This window comes from Macrobrachium rosenbergii, chromosome 4 (genome assembly GCF_040412425.1).
Source record: "Macrobrachium rosenbergii isolate ZJJX-2024 chromosome 4, ASM4041242v1, whole genome shotgun sequence".
Classification (NCBI taxonomy): Eukaryota; Metazoa; Arthropoda; class Malacostraca; order Decapoda; family Palaemonidae; genus Macrobrachium; species Macrobrachium rosenbergii.
Genome location: NC_089744.1, coordinates 21,158,067 through 21,181,374, shown reverse-complemented (window position 1 = coordinate 21,181,374; position 23,308 = coordinate 21,158,067).

The window sequence follows — 23,308 nt, the reverse complement described above, 5'->3', positions numbered from 1 at the left end:
CAGCCTCTTACTCACGCCTTCGCTACATTGGTGACCACGGAGATGCCCAGGCCAGGTATCCCCAATCCGACAGCGACCCAGAGGGACCAGCCGCTCCCATCCACAAGCAGGGCTTCCCCAAACAATCCATCAAGGGGAAGACCAGACAGAAGAAAAATGAACCACAAGAGGGAATGTGCTTTTTCCCTTGGAAATTTGGAAAAAAGGCACGCAAATGTAGTAGAGGCAGCCTTTTTTCAAAAAACATCTGTGACCCAAACAGCTAAAATGTCCGTGTGTTTCTTCATCAGGTACGAAAGGTCAGACACAGAATTCCTTGATGACACCGGATACAAATCATTTGTGCCAGCCAGCCCGCACAAACAACTCAACCCCATCCCACCCACCAACACTCCACGTATCCACCGCCAGTGGAGCGCCACTCAAGATGTACAGGAAGCTAAATATGAATGTCACTCAATGGGAAAGACTACAGTTGGACCTTCACCACAGCAGATGTGACGGTAGCACTTTTAAGAGCATGACCTGCTAGTGGATGTAGCATCAAAACAACTGATCCCAAAAACAGCTCCAGTATCATCTCCTCAACAGTTGTGCAAACAACCCACCACCACATTGTCACCGCAACAGCAGAGTCAACTAACAGGCCCCATTGCAGCAGCTACCCCACCACCAGAGATACGTTGACTTCTACAAAGAATACCAGGAGGTCTTCAAAGACAACCTGCAGTATGACTTAACCAAACCAGCAAAACACAACATCCAGTACCACATAGAAATGGAAGGCCCCATAGTCCATGCACGCTTCAGATGGTTAGCCACAGAGAAACTTGCCTATGCCAAACATGTGTTCAGGGAAATGGAGAATGCAGTTCGTCATACAAACGGATCATCAACCCTTGGTGCATGCCATCACAAAGACAACAGACACATGGTCAGCACGACAACAGTGTCACCTATCAGCAATAACTGAACACTCCTGCACCATCAAGTATTTGAAGGGTTCAGCAAACACTGTGGCGTACGCACTTTCGAGAAATTGCGTCAACACCATCCAGCTTTGGATAGCCTATCCCAAAATAATCAGAGGCACAAAGAGATGATGTGGACCTACAGTGACAGTGGCGGGACAACCCCACCCTTATGTGGAGCAACCTGTTAATCAGCAATGGAGAGACAACTGTCGCCTGTGAAACAAGTATTGGATGCCCTCTCCCTACTTGTCAGAAGGCCTCAGAAAAAAGGCTTTCAACCTCGCCCACAACCTGTTCCACCCATGAGGCTGGGCAACTGCCCAACTTTTAGCATAGCGGTACGTCTGGTGGGGAATGAAAAAGGACATAAAAAACTGGACGAGAGAATGCCTTCCGTGTCAGACTTCAAAAATAACAAGGCATGTAGAGAGCGGAATAGGAGAGTTCCATACCACACACCGCCGACTCACCCACATCCACATCGACATAGGGGGACCTCTACCCCTCTCTAAGGAGTACAGATACCTGTTTACCATCATTGACAGAAATACCAGGTGGACCGAAGCAATACCAATGCGGCAACAGATGGCGGAGAGTTGTGTGAAGGCTCTCATCAGATGGGTCAGCAGACATGGAGTCCCACCAATCATCACGAGCGACAGGGGGTTAAACTTCACATCCATCTTATGGAATGCCCTTGCAGGCAATTTGGGGACAAAGATAATACACACAATGGCTTACAACCCAGAAGCTACACCAGTCGTTGAAAGCGTCACTCGGTGCTAGATGTAAAGGAAGGAGTTGGAGAAAGGAGTTACCTTGGGTCTTACTGGCCCTGAGAACGTCACCACACGTGGCATTCAATGCATCTCCAGAAGAAGCCCTGTACGGCCAATCATTTACGTTGCCAGCAGATGTCCTTAAACATCTAACAAGCCCAACATCCCCATCTGACACCTGCAAAGCATTAGAATGAATAATGCCGGCGAAGACAACTTACCACATGGCCAGAAAAATGTATGTCCCCAGTGAACTACAGAATGCAAAATAAGCGTTCATATGGGTAGGCGCACACATAGCCCCCCCCCCCCCGCTCCCCAGCATACTCGGGACCATACCGTGTCATCCAGAGAAGACTCAAAGCCTACCAAATGACACTGGCTGGCAGAATTACGTGGGTTTCCATCAGCTGCCTAAAGCCAGCTTACCTCCTAGACACCGACCTACAACCCGGAACCACACACCCTCTATCTTACCTGGCCAGCTAATCTCCTCACAACGAACATCTCTGTGCACCAAGCGTACACGTACAAGAAACACAGCAGATGTCACGCATTATTTGTACATATATTCTCATTCATATTATTGTTATGTTAAATGTATCATGTATCATTCTTAGCACAAGCAATACAATGTTAGCATTCCAGCTATATGTACTATAACTTCATGCGTGTCTTGTATATTGATTTATGTACATCTTTCCATCCTCCAACAAACACAGTTGGTTGTACTCTGACCTCTGTTTTGTTCGCCTCGTGCCAGGCACTACATTTCCGCTTGCAAGAACCATTGACCTGTCTGTTTGTTGTTTGAATACATCAGTAAGTTTGTAGACGCAGCCACTTAGTCACGCCTTTGCTACAGCCTTTTCTCATGGGTGAAAGTTTATAAGCGTTTATTTTTTCTCCAGTCATATTTTGTTTTAAAAATGATTTCAGTTTCGTAGATATGATCACCTATAAGCTTAGTGGCGTCTTAAATCTGAAACTAGATTCATATGAGGCTCAGAGAAATAAAAAATAATCCTTTTCATTTTCACTGTTAAGAAGTTTATGTAAGATGTAGTGTTTCTAAAGTACATGTCTTTTAGTTCTGCAAGCTTTTCAAATACGCAATCTAAGGAACGACCCTTCCTTCATTAGTAACGATTTAATTAGAGTCCAAGGTGTTAAAGATAGCATCCGGATCAAATATAGGAAAGTACGAAAGACGTTGACTAAAAGATAGTTCCTGGTACTGTACAATGCAAATCAAGCATTCATTCAAATGATTTGTGCAGTAGTTCAGAGCTGTGAAAGCACAGTGGGAAAGATGTAAAAGAACTAGAAAGATGTAAAGATAGAAATGCAAAAGCGCTTCCTGACATCTCCAGCACAATTGGTGGGGTCACTTTCATAAAGATCAGCATTCACAACTCGTCTCTTTGAACTTCAGCATCAATCGTGTGCAAAAATTCATTATTCAGTTCAGCGTAAATGTATTCCATGAAAGCCACAAATTAGAAATTTAAGTTTATTTTTAGAGCATACCCAAAATCACTCAATTTTTTCAAAGGGCAAAGGTCGATAGAATGAGCAGCCCAATGACCTGGTTTAGTCTAAGCCAGAATAACTCAAAAAGCAAAGGAAGGGAAAGTGAGGCAGGAAAAGAATGATATCAAAGTCTTGCTCGATAAGGTGACTGCTGTTAGAATTATCATCCTCTCTGTAAGCGCACAAGCACCTTTACTTTAGTGCAGGTAACCATTAGATTGTACCTGGAAAGTTTAGTAATTCACCAACTATATGCGACCGTTTTTGTTTTGCAGGTTATATTTTCAACCAAACAATACTGCCACATAAGTTACCGCTCCCTTGTCCTCAGTCGCCCTGCCTTGACCTTTCAATTTTGTGCCATAACACCCCACGTCCTTTCTTCAGACTCACCCATTATGCATTCATTTCATCACTACCACATCAGCATATAATGAAAATCCACCTAGGACTTCATGCTTCAGTTCCATCTATTGATTTGCAACAGTAAAACAAGAATTAATGCCCTGTAAGCAAAGTGGTGAGTACTGTATGGTGTTTGTTTTAATAAAGGAAAGATAAAGTGATAATCGTTGGCCTCTGTATCTATTTACAAGCATTTTCGATGCGAATTGGTCAGATGTGATAGGTAGACATCTGCTTTAGAACTATGCAGAACCTGTATGTGTTTATTTGGGTATTTGCATAAAAATGTAAGTCATCATAATTACACAATAATGAATGCAAAATTCTGAGGAGCCTTACCACAATTATGCCCAGTGTTTACATGAAGTATGTATTACACTGGCTCAGTATCACCCGCAATGCGTTATATCAACATCTCCGCATAACGAGCCCGGTGCTTGATGGTTGTTGATAATGAAAGCTTTGTTAATGATCTAAAAGTCATAACACGCGAAATGCAACATCCATCATAACAGAGTTTTCTCGCTTCGAACATTTCATATTTGGGGTGATTACATATCATTAGATTCAGTTAAACGCTGACAGATCAGAGTTATGACAATTAGGGATGATTGCAATTTCAGGATGGATGGCCTGGTCTTTGAAAGGTGATGGAAAAGTTCACCAGGTGAGGCGGCAAATTACTGAAGGCACACGTGTAACTGAATAATATATATATATATATATATATATATATATATATATATATATATATATATATATATATATATATATATATATATATATATATATATATATATATATATATATATTATTAAGAAGTCGAAGTCAGCTCAACTACACCTTATTAATGGAATATTTTGCCGTCCATTTTCATTTTCATTCAGTGCAAGTTGGTAATTTTATTGTATTTCAACAAATATCAGTTTGCTTTTTAGGAATATTTAAACAATTCCACTCAGTTTTACATTGGACGCAACGGTACTTTTCAAGTCATGAACTGTACCCAACTTAAGGAAACAAAAGTCTTAAAGTGGTCAGAGTAACGAAAGGCTCAATCTATTATTTTCTGTTCTCTTCCACAACTCCCAAATTGAAAATGTTAGCGTAATTAATCATGCGTCTGTGCCGAGGAATAATTACAGTTCCGTTTTATTTGATTTTTATCAAATGCTGACACGAATTTACGGAAACGAAAGAGCAGATCAGTTACTTAAGTTGCCAATAGTAATTTTAATTCCAAAACTACGAAGCTCCATTCCCGTGTATTGCAATTCATTCGGAGTTTTATATTTATGGTTTTTTTGCAGTGCTCATATATGTTTTCTTTATTCTTTTATATTTTTCTTATTAACATAAAATTAAAATACTTTGTTCGGCGTTTGTGACTCTTGATAGCTGAGGCGCCAGACAAATTACAATTCATCTACTCTCTCTCATCTTTTGCCAGTACGTCATTACAGCTATGGAGTCAGCCTTGCTTTTTTTTTTTTATTCCTCCCTATCCACTTTCCCTTAAGAACTGAATTACATAAAACCAATGAATTTCCCCCTCACCGTCCTTTGCAGTGAGAGCAGGAAAGGAATTCAATTTCTGACTCAGAATTTTCATATGTATCGAAGTAGAAGTTACAAAAGCAGTACTGGGGGCGGGGGGGTGCAGGTGTTTCTCACCGCCCTCGTACTTATTTCGTCCTTTCTTCCTTTTCCTACAATGGCTGAACCAAATTGGGATACTGCTCTTCCCGACCATCTCGCCATTAGAGTCAAGATATTTACTTTATCTGGATCCTGTAAAAATCAAGCTTGCCCATTTCCGATTCTATTTACAAGTCGCTGGCTGTTGTTTTATCTGGCTACTGTGATAGAATCCACTCTTTCTAGAATGAGGGACTGTCGCTACATTCTGCTCGCTCTTCGTTTGTTATTGTGCGTGGGACTTCTGTTCCCAGGAGCATTATTTAATTATCGTTGTCTTTAGGTTTGGTGTAAATGAATTTTTGTTCGCTTCGAATACAATTTCCTTTTCGTTTTTGGCCACTGCTGATTATGCCATGGAGTTACACATCCCGTTGGCCTTCACACGAAATAAAATAAACACGCTCCGGTCTCTGGAATTCGAACTAAACTAACGGAATGAAGATTACCTCGGAAACGTTAATACTTAGACTGGAGTATACTTGCAAAGTCGATGAACCGGGTGATATGTTCGTTATCGTGTAAATTGTTTGTATTTGCTAATAGAACGAAAGCTCTTGTTCTTTCGTGTGTAATGTTCATTCATAATTTGCTAATAGAGCGAAAGCTCTTGTTCATTCATGTGTAGTGTTCATTCATAATTTGCTAATAGAGCGAAAGCTCTTGTTCCTTCATGTGTAGTGTTCATTCATAATTTGCTAATAGAGCGAAAGCTCTTGTTCCTTCATGTGTAGTGTTCATTCATAATTTGCTAATAGAGCGAAAGCTCTTGTTCATTCATGTGTAGTGTTCATTCATAATTTGCTAATAGAGCGAAAGCTCTTGTTCCTTCATGTGTAGTGTTCATTCATAATTTGCTAATCGAACGAAAGCTCTCGTTCATTCGCGTGTGGTGATTGTTCATAATTTGCTAATAGAACGAAAGCTCTTGTTCATTCACGTGTATTGTTTAATCATAATTTGCTAATAGAACGAAAGCTCTTGTTCATTTGTGTGTAGTGTTTATTCATAAATTGCTAACAGAACGAAAGCTCTTGTTCATTCATGTGTAGTGCTTATTCATAATTTGCTAATAGAACGAAAGCTCTTGTTCATTCATGTGTAGTGTTTTTTCATAATTTACTAATAGAACGAAAACTCTAGTTCATTCGTGTGTAGTTTTTATTCATAGTGACGAGATTTGCAGTCATTTCGCTCGTCATTTTCATTCTGACTAGGAGTAAGCTCTCTATAAGTTTAAAAAGAGCTTTTGCTTTTTGATATTATATTATAATACAACAGGAGACCACTTTCTTTTGAGCAAAATTTGTCAGTATCCTCTCTTATAGCTTATGCGCCTTGATACATTAGTAGGAAAAACCCGGGTCTTTGACGACATATCTATTTTGATGATGGAAGAACATGACTCTAGTTCTTCATGACTCGGTATTTACATTACCATCTAAACTTATTTTTCGTAGTGCTTCCCGTGTTTTCCGTGTAACAGAATATGTCACACGATGCAGCTGAAAAATTTCGATGATTATTTGGTTTTGAACGACGTTATCAGACTTTGACTGCGATTGAGGGTAAAGCCAAAGCATGATTTGTAACCTTAAGAATATGGCTCACAGAGAGAAACGTGATCAAAACGCTACTTGTTAATGCTTTTTGATTGTAAAAATTAATATTTATTCATTGGTGATCAGAATGATTCACTCTCAAGAGCCTGGAAGATAGAGCACCGGCAGGTAGCGTGGATGATGGAAGAAAGGAAATGGTAGGTTCGTATGAATTTTGGGGTGAATGTAGCAGATGACTGTGGGCCGAGATAAGACGAGCACACACTCAAGTTGAAACAAGGAAGGTAGCGGGATTTCGGCTAAAGTGTTGGAGAGGGGAGTAACCAGATAAGCACTTGTGAATGAAGGAAAGAATTCTTAGCAAACTCGCCTTTGTAAGAAGAAATGAAAGACGTAAGATAAAACGAGTTGAGAGACATGGTTAGAAAGGTGAGTAGATGCGGATATTCAGCAGTATGTTTTGAAGCATTCTGATCAAGATCTGAGAATGGGTTAGTCACCCAGTGTGTGTGTTGGGGACGACGTGCTAATGTTAAGTTTTCTGTTTCTCAGAGTGTTTCTATTAACACGAAAAGAAAGGAGATAGACCGTGGTTGCTGTCATACTTGAATGGACGAATAGTGAATAGATGAGCACCCCTTGTGGAAAAATCCCACTTCAGCCCTTGTCATACACCTACACAGAACATCAGCAGTATGTCTAACACCCCTACACATCGCACCATTCTCCTTCATTTTCCACGCATATATATATACACATATATATATATATATATATATATATATATATATATATATATATATATATATATATATATATATATATATATATATATATATATATATATACATATATACTATATATATATATATATAATTTAATGGCATCAGTAAGTTTCTTGAAGGTATCTTCGTACCGTCTGAGTTTTTTCTGATTCTCGTTCGTCAATTTCTGATAATGCCATACAGGCGAAACAGCTGTCGCGACAGAAATCAATAAGTGGAAGAAGGAAGTCTGCGTATTTTTCACCAGAAATTGACGGACGGGAATCCGAAAAAACTCAGACAGTATGAAGATACCTGCAAGAAACTTGTTGATGCCACTAAGGCAATTGCTTTTAACGAAAATTGTATGAGAGAGAAACTATGCCTAAAAGTATATATATATATATATATATATATATATATATATATATATATATATATATATATATATATATATATATATATATATATATATATATATATATACACACACACACACACATATATACCCGCAAATAGACACTCGAGTGGTATTCAGGCCAAAATCTGCATTGCAAAAATTCTTCAGGTTCAAGGATGTGATACCAACTGAGCTGCAGTCGTGTATTGTTTATAAGTAAAAGTGTCATTGCTGCAGTGCAATGTACATCGGAAAATCAAAACGGCAGTTCAGGGTTCGCATCTTCGAATATATTGCAAGATCTGTTAGGACGGAGAGGCCATTAAGCAAAACGTCCTCTACCACCATTCATCAACACTGAAGAATATGACCATCCTATAAATTTAGATTCTTTTTCAAGAATATGACCATCCTATAAATTTAGATTCTTTTTCATTCCTTACTTGCAGGACCAACGAAATGGAGCTCGGAGTGGCCGAGTCTCTGTATACCCTAAGAGACAAACCCTCTCTTTGTAATAATGAAAGGTCTGTTGAATTGCTGTGTTTTGAGACTTACTTTCTACTCTTTTTGACAACAAACGCTTTCTATTTGTGTCTCTATATTTTAAGATTTTGCTCCGTGTTTAGGTTATCATATGTTTAGCTGTTATCTGACGCATTTCCTAATTAAGTAAAATTGTGACGTCAGGTATTCTCAAGACGTGGGAACTTGCCACATGACTTTGTGAGTGCATTCGCCGGAAATGCCCAGGTTCCGGTGGAAACGTCTGTTTGTGCGTTTCTTGTGGGCGGAGTCCCAGGGTGTGAAGGGATTAGTTATGAGAAAAAGGATCATTCGAAGACCAACATTGAACATTATTAAAAGTCTTCAGTGAATACTTTGTGGTTCGAGATTTACCGATTAAGACTGTGAACATTGCTGTTTGGAGGTAGGAACCACTTTCAATTTCCCAAACTGTAGATTGTTTTCCTCCATTTATATATTTTCTTTTTATTTCAAGCATTTATTGTATTGTGTACATTGTAAAGACTGAAAAATTGTTGATCTTTTGGGAACTTTAATATTCCATTTTATTTCATCTCATATCTTGCAGTCTAGTTATGTTAGATTTTGTCAAATAAATTATTTTAGGTAAAACTTGTTTCGCTGTAGACCTGAGAGAGAGAGAGAGAGAGAGAGAGAGAGAGAGAGAGAGAGAGAGAGAGAGAGAGAGAGAGAGAGAGAGAGAGAGAATGCAGAGTAAGTTCAGATATGCACTACCAGAAGCCTTTTGATGCGATCACTATCAGTGCTCCCAACAGACTTTGTAGTAACAGGTAAGCAATGAAATTACCTCTCGACTGGGCAACACACACACACACATATATATATGTATATATATATATACACATATATATAGTGTATATATATACATGTAGGTATAAGTGCATTTAGAATACATCAGGTATTCTTCTTTGAAAATGGCGCCTTTGGCATTCAACCCTGTTCCTCCCTTTTCTTGTCTGTGTAGTACCACCCGGACACCCTTCATAAACTTTGGTGGGACACCAGAGCCATAGATCACCCTTATGTTTTACGACACAATTATTCTCATTCGAGGCATCTGGCCAAATCTCCTGACCTGATTTACCGCTTCACAAGACGAACTTGTTACTCGTTTATCACCTTCGTCGGATAAAATGATCTGGTCGATTAAACTGTGAATTTGCAAACGCATGTGAATATCGATGTGATCTTTTTATTTTGATTGTAGGAAAAGCCGAATATTTTTAGTCAGTCCTTTTTAGAATATGAAAAATAGTTCTGAAAAGAATCATTCCATTTAAAACAAAAGGAAGACCAAGTCGTATCTGCAGTGTGCGGAAAATTTCTGTCGCACAGTCAAGATGGTTATAAAAGCATGGTTATTTTACACAGCTAATGACTATTATAATTGCACATCTTTTCGACCGCTTTTTCTTATTGTTTTTGTAGGAAATACCGAAAAAACTGAAAAAGAGGAAATGAGAATATATATTCGTCGTTATCAATGAACTTCAACTCTCCCGTAGTGTCAAACCCACCTTGTATGTAAATATGAAATTGGAAATTGTACTCAGATTGCATCGGTTCTGACAAACACGTCTACCCAGTTGCGGTAGCATTCGCTACATAATGCAATTGCATTGTAGTATATGGCTTATGAAAACTTTTGGAAGCCATAAATGATAAATATTTTGTTTGGTGAAATTATAATAATTAAGGATAGAATAGGAGACAGTATGTGAATTTATATTCACTTGTGACCTTGAAAATAGGTCAAGGCCTAAGTTTGTTTGGGTAAAATAATCCTCAACTACCGTGTTTCCCCAAAGTCAGATGAAATTCAAATGTATACTTCTCAACGGACCTGTAACTTAGTAAAAAAGAAGCCAAGGCCAAGAATGTTCGGTGCTAATAATTACTCACACGCAATACACTCTTATATACCTACCAGGTTTGGTGAATGTCAGAGAAACATTAAATGTCACCCTTTAAAACGGCCTGTGCCACAGAAAGATTAGTCAAAGTAACGAATACCTACGGCAGTACCTTCGACACGCTGCTGAGAGTCATTTATATCTCTGTCTCTGAGGTCTAAACGAAACGTATTTTTAAAATCTGACCTTAAAATGGCTTGTTACCTTAGAAATAGGTCAAGAGTTACGATATAAGGAAAGTAAACACCCACCTGCACGGTATCTGCTTACCAAGTTACGTCAGAATTAGAACAAATAAATAAGAAAGAGACTACGGTAATAATAATAATAATAATAATAATAATAATAATAATAATAATAATAATAATAATAATACAAGGAGCAATGCATTGCAACCTAGCTTCGTGGAGGTAAAGATATAACAAATACCGACAAAAGCACTACCGTACAACAAGGTCGAAAGGTGATTATGGTAGCACAAGGAAGCGAGTTGAATATTATACGGCAAGGAGAAAATGTTTAAACGATTTGAAGTCCGGTGTTCATCTAAACTGCATGAATTAAAAACATTCGAATCCTTAATGGCATGTAAATGTTCCAACCGTTATTTCGCCGGTAAAAAACGTCACAATTTAGTGGATTGTTTCAAATAAAAAGAATTCGATCGAATTCCCTCAAAGAGTGACGTTAATTCTCTTAACAATATGAGTAACAACTCTTCATACCGAGTGACAGCGGTCTCAGAATGGAATGACGATGAAAATAACGCAGTAAAATATGAGCACCTCCTTAAGTGAATTAATTAGCGCCACTATTTATGATAATGAGATTCATAATTAGTCCAAACTTCTGAAACCTTTGGGTTTGGTACATACGGCACCCTCGTCATCTTGCATCCATCTTCGAGAATTAATAACATATTGCAGTTGACGATAAAAGGTGGGTGAGAGAGAGGGAGAGAGAGAGAGATAATTTTTCATTTTTCAGAGCTTATGAACAAAGATTTATATTATTTATATATATATATATATATATATATATATATATATATATATATATATATATATATATTATACACACACACATACATATATGTATATATAATTTATATATAAGCGAATCTCAGGAAAATGACAGGCAGAAGTTCAGTACCAAGCGCTTTCACGTTTGTTAACGACGACGATGCGTTAATAAACGTGAAAGCGCTTGGTACTGAACTTCTGCCTGTCATTTTCCTGTTGGATTCGCTTATATACTGAAGTCACGTGCATCTACTGTGATTTTTTAAGCATATATATATACACACACACACACACATATATATATATATATATATATATATATATATATATATATATATATATATATATATATATATATATATATATATATATATATATATATATATATGTGTGTGTGTGTGTGTGTGTGTGTGTGTGTGTGTGTGTGTGTCAGTGTGTTCTACAAAGTTTAAGTGGAATGAAATGATGCTTTTAGCCATATAGTTTCTTCCAAATTTTAGAATAGACTTGTGGAAGGCCAAGGTTTAAATGTTACAAGTTTTAGGATAATCTCTTGTAACCTACAGAATAATATCCATCGGGTCGCAGAATGAAGTACAAAAATTTACAACAAAATATCCTTCAGGTCTTAGACTGAAAACTTTTAATCTTCAGGACAGTATATCCTAAGTCCAAGAAGGACGCTTCTTGCGTCTGTCTCGGTTCATCCTCTTTATATCTCCGAAGGGAGAACTCAAGCCTGCTGGAAAACTGTGGCGCTGCTGTATTCAAAGGGAAAACGAGTTTTATATCTTTTTTATTTTTATCGTGAATAAATGGAATAACAATTCCGCCTCCCTTCTGAAAGTCCATTAAGCTCTAGACACTACCAGGACTGGCACAAGAAAAGAACTGGTCTAACATGTTCGGTGTGTATTCTATTGATGACTACTCAAGAAAAAGTATTGATCTTTTGTTCACTGGTTTCAGATCCTTGAAACAATCCGAAAGAGAGAACAAAATGAATCAACATTATAAGCTTCAGAGTGAGGATGAAGAAAATGGCTGATTTGGTATTAGCTCCGGACTATTCAAATAGTTCTAAGGAAAAAGAATTGGCAAAACTTGTTAACTTCAGGTTACATTAACATATCGAAGTCGGTTGGCCAGTTACTTCGAGAATTCTAAAAATTGTAAGACGAAGAAACTAAAAAACACCATCGTCTTACTTCATCCTTTTTTACATTTTTTATTTCACACATTTCTTATCTCCAATTTTATTCATGTTGTACCTATTCACCAATTGTATATCCCTTTTAGGACGCCTATCTATTTGCGTGTCTATCGATTCTGACAGTCTGCATTCACTGGGAGGTCAGTTCCCCCGAATTCCTTTGAATAACTCCCTTCAATTGAAGTCTTCTCATCTCTATTCCTCAGCTGGATGCAAAAGTCGTCTAGTTCATTTCCTCGAGATGTCGTACCCTTGTGGAAGTGACATATCTCCTGAAGAATCTTTGGAGGGAACCATCGCCTCCCACGCTGTGTCCAGTATCTGTGGAGGTGTACCAGGTTGGAGGGTTGGCGGGGCGGGGGGGCGAGCCGTTGGTGGTGTACCAGGGGAGACCCATAAAAATTCCTTTTATCATTCCCGGTTGGGAACCTGGTACTCCTCAGGCTTTTCCCCAAAGATCTTGCTCTCCAGTAACATGGGCGGTGAAAGTCCCAATATAATTGCTTCGCGCCTTATGAAGCGTACAGAATCATCATCAGGAAACGTAATTAACAGTGAAAGCATTAGCAATTACCACACCTTCAAACTGCAGTAGTCATACTACTGAAAATTCTCCTATGGAGGAGAATGAGAGTAAATCTGACCTATGATGACATGCCTAAAGTACTCTCTTGCACCAGCACCCCAACTTCCATCGCTTTCCCCTTTTGATTGTACTTACATACTGATAATTCAAGCAAACATCTCACTACTTGATAAAAGATACATTAAACTTATACATACTGTCTTGTCAAAGATCCATCTCTTAAAGGTTCATAATAACTATTAAAAGAGGGAAGGTGTTTACATTTAGTCTTCAAATCAACAGTAACCTTCGGGTAAGAGCGTGATAGGTAAACTCGGGTGTTTTTTTTATTTGTTTGTTCCTTTAAGCAGTGAAACCATTCTTTGTTTGATTTCATGGTGGTGGCATTTCACCACAAAAAAGTTAATGTTTATTTATGCATTCATCCTAACTATGCATGTTTAAGTCTCATCAACGGTTGCACAGGTTACGTTTGGAAAAGAGCTTGAGATATCTGATGTAGGTTCACGTTTGATAGTCTTGCAATCGGCCTCGAGTCCGTGTTTCCTCAACGGGAAAGACAACATAATTTGTAACCTCCTAGTGCCCTTCGAATTTTTCTTCTTCAAATGCTTCTTGTTAAAACGGTAGACGCTTATTTCCCGGCCACTTGTCTTGTAAGTTCCTGTAAATGTTTTGATCCACTCAATTGATTTTGCTATTTTGACCTTATTCACGGTTTCTGTCATCCTAACAAAATACATATTCTTTCTGTTTATTTTCCTGCAGACATTTGTAATGAAGAAAGATGTTTCTTGATATTCAAGAGTGACCTTCGAGATCGCTTCCTTCTACTCATATAAACAGAGCTCTGTTTACTTCTGGGACTCAGGCGAGCGCTTCAAACGCTTCGGACAAAGGAAGGGGAAAATAAAAGCAAACACTGGCGTTGAGGAGGAACTTCCGTGGAGCCATTGCTAACACAGACCTATCGGTTACTGTTTAGAATCCGCTGAGGACTTTTTCTTCTGATACATCATTTTTCTTTTTTAGGGTTCTGTTAACGACGGCTGTTCAGTAAGCAATATTATTGTGGGAAGGAACCCTCGTTTTGTTTTCCTGTGTCTAGCAAAAAACTTCCAGAAACCCATACTTTAGTATTTTGTGTGTGTGTGTGTGCGTGTGAGGTTTTCATTTTATTGATCTTATTGTTTTCTAGAGGGAGTGGCTGTCAGTAATGCTTGTTCATTAATTGACAGATACTCAATTCATAACGCTATTCATTAGATATTAGAAACTCTAAATGAATAAAACAACAGAAACTCGGCCCAAGGGGTACTAGAGATGCTATCCATAGCTTAACAGAAACTTTCTGTCATGTACTAGTAAATCTTTTCATTAGACACAAGATACCCCATTGATGATGGGGCAGAAACGCCGCGCGTAAGGCACTGGAAATTCCTCAGGTACAAAAAACTCCGTTCATAGTCCTGAAGTGAGTTACGTTGGTGGTTGGTTCTGCCATCTCAAACAAGGATTCACCAACAATTCCCGTTCTCTATTATCAGTGGAATTTTGTCTTTTCGTAAGGCGTTTGTACAAGCAAACTTTCGCATTTTTCAAGTTTTCATGAAAATTTGTTTTTCGACCTGATATAGTTAACCTCGTTTTATCAGAGACAACTGTAAGTTTCTCATCTGAACAGTTTACCTAACGAGGACACCTAACTTTCATATTTCAACAGCGAGATAGAGAGTGGGATGAAGTGCCCTAAATATTGAGGACCCAACTGTGCCTTTCAGAAAACGTCATTTGGATCCATCAGTGTGCTGAAGACAATAGAGATGTCACGGCACATTTAATCTTCTGAGACTTCGTGAGTTGAAGAAAAGTACTTGGAAATCAAAGTGCGACAACCTTAGGCTTTTGGTGCGGTTTTCATAACCAGAAAAATGCATCACCAAATTTGATTCCGGAGTAAAACGCAAAGACTGCTGTTGTGATTTTCATAAGTTATGAGTTTAAGAAGAAATTGTGTCTTCGACTGAAGTGACCTTCTCAAGCATTTTTCTAAACAATTCAGTTGTCGAAGCATAAAGGGTAGTTTTCAACTTTTTCGAATCTTTCTCTGTTATGTTAATTTCTGTTTTCTGTTGCCTTTCAAGCCTTGCCATGATCCATTCATACACAGTCATATTTTTTCAAGATGCAGTTCCTCGTTGGATGAGTCGGTAGAGTTGTCGGCTAGCACTCTGCTAGGCCCGAGTTCGAGTCTCCGGCCAGCCAATGAAGAATTAGAGGAATTTATTTCTGGTGATAGAAATTCATTTCTCGGTATAATGTGGTTCGGATTCCACAATAAGCTGTAGGTCCCGTTGCTAGGTAACCAGTTGGTTCGTAGCCACGTAAAATAAGTTTAATCCTTCGGGCCAGCCCTAGGAGAGCTGTTAATCAGCTCAGTGGTCTGGTTAAACTAAGGTATACTTAACTTAAACATACTGTTACATAAATATTTGACATCAGCACGAATTTCTTAAACGTTAAAGATCCCCGTGAGCTTTTTAACAAGGCCATACAGAAGTCTCAGAGTAAGTCACACAAGTACATGTTCTAATTAAGCGACTGATGTTCCTCTGTCAAGAAGGATAAGGAGATGATTACACAAGGCTAACTTACGAGATGTATTCACCTGAAGGAACCTGTCTGATCGACAAAGGATGGAAAAGTAATGAATACAAGTAAGCCAGTATACATACACGGTGCTCTAATTATGAACGCATGTTCTTCTTCAGCCGAGAAGAATGAAGGGTAAACAAAATTAATTGAAGTGATGAATTTCCCTGAACGAATTAATCTGAGCGACTGAAGATGAAAAATGAACAAATATGATTTATTCAAGAGAAAGGCCGCACAAATGCATTCAAGCAGTGGGTAGGACTCCGACTTCGCTCTACTAATGAGGATAATTTTCGGGATAACGACGTACAAGTCTTTTGGAAGTAAAAGGCTTGACCTCATTATCTCTTCCCTCATTAGGAAAATGAGAGCTTAGATAAGCAACAGCTTGACTTTTTGCCTCTTTTTTTTTTTCTAATATTTCAGAGCAGGAGACTGTAACCCTCTTTCAAGTACCGATGGGTGGGAGGGGATTTTATTCCGTTATCAAATCACGGCAATGAAGAGACAGAGAAGGAAAAGGAAGAGAAAAAGAAGAGGAAGTGAGGGGAGCGCCAGTTTCTCGATGGTGCTGTGGGAGGTTGTCGGGAACTGTGGAAAACGGAGGATTGTAGACAATCACTTTTTTTATATGTCTTGTGCTGGTAATTTTCTGAATGATAAATGTTTAGTGTTGGGGATGAGAGGCATTTATTCTTTGATCTGGTTAATCTCGAGGCAAAAATAGCATGCATCATAAAACCACTTTTCTTTAGTGTTTTCATTTGTTCATTCCATTTTCTTCTCGTGTGGAGTTTTGTTCTCGAACGGAAATGATTCACTTTCTTAGGCTCCTTTAGAGTTTCACCTCAAGTAACTGCGATGGCTTCGGAAATGGTAACAGCCAAAGGAAACAAGTTAAAACTTACCTCTAATCCTACGCAGTGACCGGATTGATGTTATAGTTTTCTACTTTGCCGTAAGTTAAATCTTCATTTACGAGTATGGTGATTTCCATCTCTCCAATAGTTTCATTATAAGAAAGCCAATAGTCAAAAGAGGAAGAGAAATTATAGCAGAATAATTCCGTCGAAATACGGTGGATTTTCCTTGAGCCTGGAATGTAGATTTACCAGAATTACTTCAGTAACTCCTTGTCCTGTAATTTTAGGCTGATTTGGTCAGTCTGGTCATTTAAACTCGCTTATTGCTAAATAATTCTTAGAAACTCTGATGATTTATTTATTCTTAGATTTTTAACACAGGCTTAAATTTTAATTTGAGTTCTTAGTTATATTTAATGTGTCTATCTGTATTCCTGTTAATCTGAGTCTTAATTCCATGCGATTCCATGTTTTTATTATATAATAAATTTGCGCCTTTTCTATTTTCTAAGGATGATTACAGTTTTTCTATTCAGGTTATTTATATCTATCCTTTAAGTATTGTTCTGTATGACCTGCTTTCTATATATTTTTCTATTTATACCAAGAAGTGAAAGATGATAATGGGTGCTTAATTGAATGAAAGGCAGTTAAGTCAAAAACAGGTTTGGCATTTTTATGGGCTCCTTATATTTGATATATAGTCATATATACATATGTATATATAATATATATATATATATATATACATACTATATATATATATACATATACATATATATACATACATATATATAAATATAAATATATATATATATATATATATATATATATATATATATATATATATATATATATATATATATAATGTTATATGTATATACATATTTTCTTTTATTTATATCTATCTATCTGTCTATCTATTTATGTATATATATGTGTATATATATATACATATGTATATATATATACAGACATACATATATATACACTATATACAAGCATAGTTCCTCACGCAGCCAGCATTCACTAAAGCCAATGGCTTTTTTTGTAGTTGATCAACTTTTTTATTACCTTTGCGTATTTCCCAAATCTTTTTTCTTGTTGACTAAGCTGTTGGATAAAGAAACACGTAAACTGCTACATTCATCCATGTACAGTACCTGGAGTTTTTACACTGCCCACATTTATCACTACGGCCGTTTCGTCGCTGCATTGCGACGTCTTCAGGTGACCTCAGCTACGGAGGTTCGATCGTTTGAATCCTGCTCCGGACGTTAGAATTTCTTCATTTTCTTTCATTTGGATCTCCGGCTTTGTAGTGGCAAGTGTATCCAAAAAAGTGAAGAATTCGAGAAGTTAAGAGGGATTGTTGTGGTTATTATAATTACACACACCTATCTGGTAAAAAAGTGACCAGTTGTTTTTATATACGATATACATATACATACATATATATATATATATATATATATGTAGGTGGGTCTATATCTATATCTATATCTATATATATATAGATATAGAACCAACTATATATATATAATATATATATATATATATATATATATATATATATATATATATATATATATATATATATATATATATATATATATATAATTCCCGTTGGAATACAGGAATTAATAGCTCTCATATGAGCCACCTGTTGCTAGCTTTGAACTGCACGTTTATAGAGGGGCTAAAATCACTTCATTCCAGAAGTGGCACTTGGATTTGGTGGTCGTGTGTCTAGAGACGAAATTACTAATGTGCGCTGGCATGCTAACCTTGCCATTTTGGATGTAAATTATCCTAGGCCGAAAAGTATATTTAATTCCCTTATATGAAAACAAATATGCTTCATATGGCTGAAACTTGTGTATATTTGTCCTTGTTGAAGGGTTTGCATACTTTATTTTGTTATAAAACATATGCGTTTTACTCTGATTGAATGCATACGAAAACCCATCGGATGAAATTGAGTAAACTCTCTTGAGACTGGAGGAACATGTTATATTTACTTCTAATAAAAAGATAGATACATTCCAGACTAAATTATGTGTATGCTTACTTCGTCTGGAAAGTGCATATTCGTATTTATGACCGATATATATATATATATATATATATATATATATATATATATATATATTATATATATATATATATATATATATATATAATTTATATATATTATATAAATATTAGACTCTAGAATTGTGTAATAACGTACTATAAAAACCACATGAAAGTGTATTCTTAACTTTCTTGCAGATTTCAGGCTTCAGAAGCTAAGTATAATCATTCTTTATTCTGAATGAAAGGGCTTCAGTTATTTTGGAGTGCCCTTATTCTGACAAATACACATAACCATATATATATATATATATATATATATATATATATATATATATATATATATATATATATATGTATATATATATATACAGTATATACAGATACACATATATGTATGTATATAATGTATATACATATGTATATTCATGTATATATATATACACAAACGCACACGTATATACATATATGTTATGTCAACATATATCTTTTTATCTTTTATTGAGTTGTGGTGGGGGTGGGGGTTGGGGTGGGGGTGGGGGACATAAAGTTGCTATTTATCCCTCTTTCAGGACAACTATTAAGAAGAGGATACTAGACCCAAACACTTGTCCCTTCATCTAAAAAATTTCGTGAAGAGAAATCTTTCGATCTGGCAATCACTGAACTGTCAGTCCAATCGATCCTGTGTGAGTTTTCACTTAAGCGAATGAATATTGCACTGGATGTTTGCCCAGTTTTGACAGAATACTTATGGTGTTTAATTCTCACTTCTAAATCCTTACTGGACTGACCTATATAAAAAGAAGAGCAGTCCAAGCATGGAATTTTATATATGTTGTTGCTTTCCTTGGGCTATTTTGTTATTAACATTCCTTTTAGTCTGTTATTATAGGAAAAAAACCAGGTTGACATTAAAAGATTTTAACAGTAATTTTATGGTTTTAAAACCACTAAGATAAGGCAGGCTGAGAATGTTCTTAGGGGTTTCTTTTTCCTTGTTACTTTCACTATAAAACTTTTTGTGGGGTTTATTATAGCGGATATCTTGTATATGTGAAGGCTAACATAAACCTGTTCCTATTTTTCTTATATATTCGATTTCTTGATCCAAATACTGAAGATTGACAATGCGCAATGCTCGTAAAAACATAAATTAGAAGAAAAAATGGATATTTTGATATTAAGGTGGTGGCCTGAATAGAAATGGACATGTTAAGTTGTTGGTTGGTTTCCTAGAAATACTGATTTTGCATTAAAACATCTAAGAAAGGGAGGCAATTGACTTTTTCTTAGTAAATTTACTTTAGAATTAGAAAAAGATCCTTGATTTATTGTTTTTGTTCAGTGATATCGTTTATTCTTTTCCAACAGGAGAGCGTAACTTCCTTTCCCCCTGTATCTTCCCCTCACCATTCCCTCTCCCTCCCCCTTCCAGTTCCCCTCTCTCTTTCCTCTTCCCTTCTTTTTCCCTCCCCTACCCGTATCCCTTCCTCCTCCCCTTCCATTCACCCTCCCATCCCCCTCCCTCCCCTCCACCTTCCCCTTCTGCTTCCCCTACATTTCCCCTCCCTCCCTCTCCCTCCCCATTCCCCTCCTCCTCTACCTTCTCACTTCTTTACCCTTTCCCTCTGCCCTCCCACTGCCCGTAGACTATTATTCAGAGTTTTAATGGGCCCGCCCATAGGTTGTTATTAAGATTCTTTCCGGGCAGCACTGGGTTGGTCAGCTAGTGCACACACACACACACACACACACACACACACATATATATATATATATATATATATATTAGCAGTACATCTAACTTTTTCAATTTTAATCTTTCCATTTTCTAAAAAATAAAAAGGCTGCTTTGTTCATCTGAGATTGTAAACAAAATTTCTTTTTCTAGGAATTTCGAAGAAACGCTAACCGCCGACGCCAGTATAAATTTCGTTAAGCAGCAACTTAATGATTCTTATCAGTGAACAAAATAAGGAGAAAATGGTCTTTATGAAGTTTACTACAGCATCATGAACAACTGCTATCCTTCTAAAACTATATCATAGGAGCACCTAGACCTTATTTTACAATAGGAAATCATGTGAATTACAAGTTTTCCGTAATTCTGAAATGCTATACCTCGTACCATTCGCACCATTAATTTCAGATTCTGGCTGAAAGCGTAATTGCTTATATAGAATTCAATTAAAGCGAAGTATGATCAGTAATCTAAAAAGTGAAGTTTTAGATGAAAAACTGAGGAAACAAATGGAACGAATGTGATTAAGCTACTGAGTTAAGTATAGCTTAGTTTAACCAGACCACTGAGCTGATTAACAGCTCTCCTAGGGCTGGCCCGAAGTATTAGACTTATTTTACGTGGCTAGGAACCAATTGGTTACCTAGCAACGGGACCTACAGCTTATTGTGGAATCCGAACCACATTATACCGAGAAATTAATTTCTATCACCAGAAATAAATTCCTCTTATTCTTCATTGGCCGGTCGGAGACTCGAACTCGAGCCTAGCAGAATGCTAGTCGAGAACTCTACCGATTCGTCCAATGAGGAACTATGGAAAAGGGACGACCCTGAAAGGCGACGAAGGAGGGAAGGCAGTGGTAAGATTGAAATCTTAACCAAAAGAGTATCCATACAAGGTGGTGCCTTCAGTGCACCTCAAGTGGTGCACTCTATGCGTTACTAAAGGGTGTTTACAGCATCCCTCTGTCCTGTAACTGCACCCGCTATTTACACTTTTACTTGACCTCCATTCTCGTTCCCTTTCTTCGGTCTTGTCTAACCTCTCTAACCACTACTTCTAAGTGGTGAAACTGAGGGTTCCCAGTTTCACCTTTAGGTCCTCTTCTTCATGTCTTTTATGTCCTGGGTTTGTTTATTTTGCTGTCCAACCACTTCAACTCCCTCTTTTCGCCGTCTTAAGCGCCGCTTGAATGACAGCCTAAATTCCAAAAATCAGTCATAAACTGGGAGTCATATTTAACTACTGCGGATGGTAAGAGTCTTTTAAGCCTACCAGAAGACAGAAGTTTTTGTGCTACATCTGTGCACATAAGTCTTAATATCACTCCTGTTTGCAGAGGTCTGTGAGCTAAATCTGTATGCAGAAGTCTTCCTTTACTCCTGTGGAACCAACTACAGAAGACGTCGAACACGTCTGGCGATAGGCATATTTGAAACCCCATCAAAGGTCAAATAACTGATCCAAGTATGCAGACACAGGCCTCTGAAACTTCATCTGGGCAAAAGTCTTAGCTAGCTTGAAGGCAGAATTCTTCGAAATCTCCCTGAGGTAACGAAGCTCTGAACTAGTCCTAGAGGAAAAAGTCTGTGGACCCCACCGTAGGCATAGTGACGCAGTAACTGGCCTGCGGATCGTACCTCGTTTTTGCTTCCATCAATTTCGTGATGGTCCCTTTTGTGAGACAGATTAAAGGAACGAATGTGGTCTATATTTCCCCTTTTATGGCTTGCAATCAATGGGATCGAAGTCGCATCCATTTGTTGTAGAGAGGTTTGGCTTGGTGGCGGGGAGATAAATTTCCATTTCTTGATTGCAAAAGGGTGAAACACTCTAAGTTAATTTTCATATAAAGTTCGTTATTGATGGTGATTAAACTGGCGATGAGAAAGTATCAACAATTTTAGTGTCGTTGGAAATATACAGTTTATGAAGGACAGATATTTTAAGAGGCATGTTTCATAATAAACATTCGTCCAGTCGTCGTTAAATATGCCAAGACATAATTATTAAATAAAAATGAATACGTCAATGAATAAAAGAAAAATGACCGCGCTTCAACTCTGAATGTTATTAGCAATGCTGCTTCTATCGAAGTACCTTCAGAAAATCTAATTCTCTCCTTTACGGAACCCTTTATTTACGCGGGTCTGTCTTCGTATCTTTACATATTGGTCTCGGTAAAAAAAAAAATGATAGCGCTGTGCCAAACATGCAATCCTGTATGAGGCAATTTACGAGAAACATTTGACGACATATATTTATAGAAACCGTGCCATAGTTATGCGAGCAACCAGAAGTCGTGAGATCTCTGAAACGCAACCTACCAAATGCCAGTACAGTGCTGGGAAAAGTGAGTAGAGCAATTACAGCTCTCGTGTTCTGAGAAACAAGGTTTTAAAATAACCATTTTCAGGAATATGAACTTGAAAAGAGAGAGTCAAGACAAGAAGCTTCACTTCTGACACTGCGATGTAAAGGAATCTCAATATAATTTTTTTTGTCCGCATATGCCATCACACTCCAGTGTAAAAAGGGAACAGTAACCAATAAAAGTTCAAATATTTAC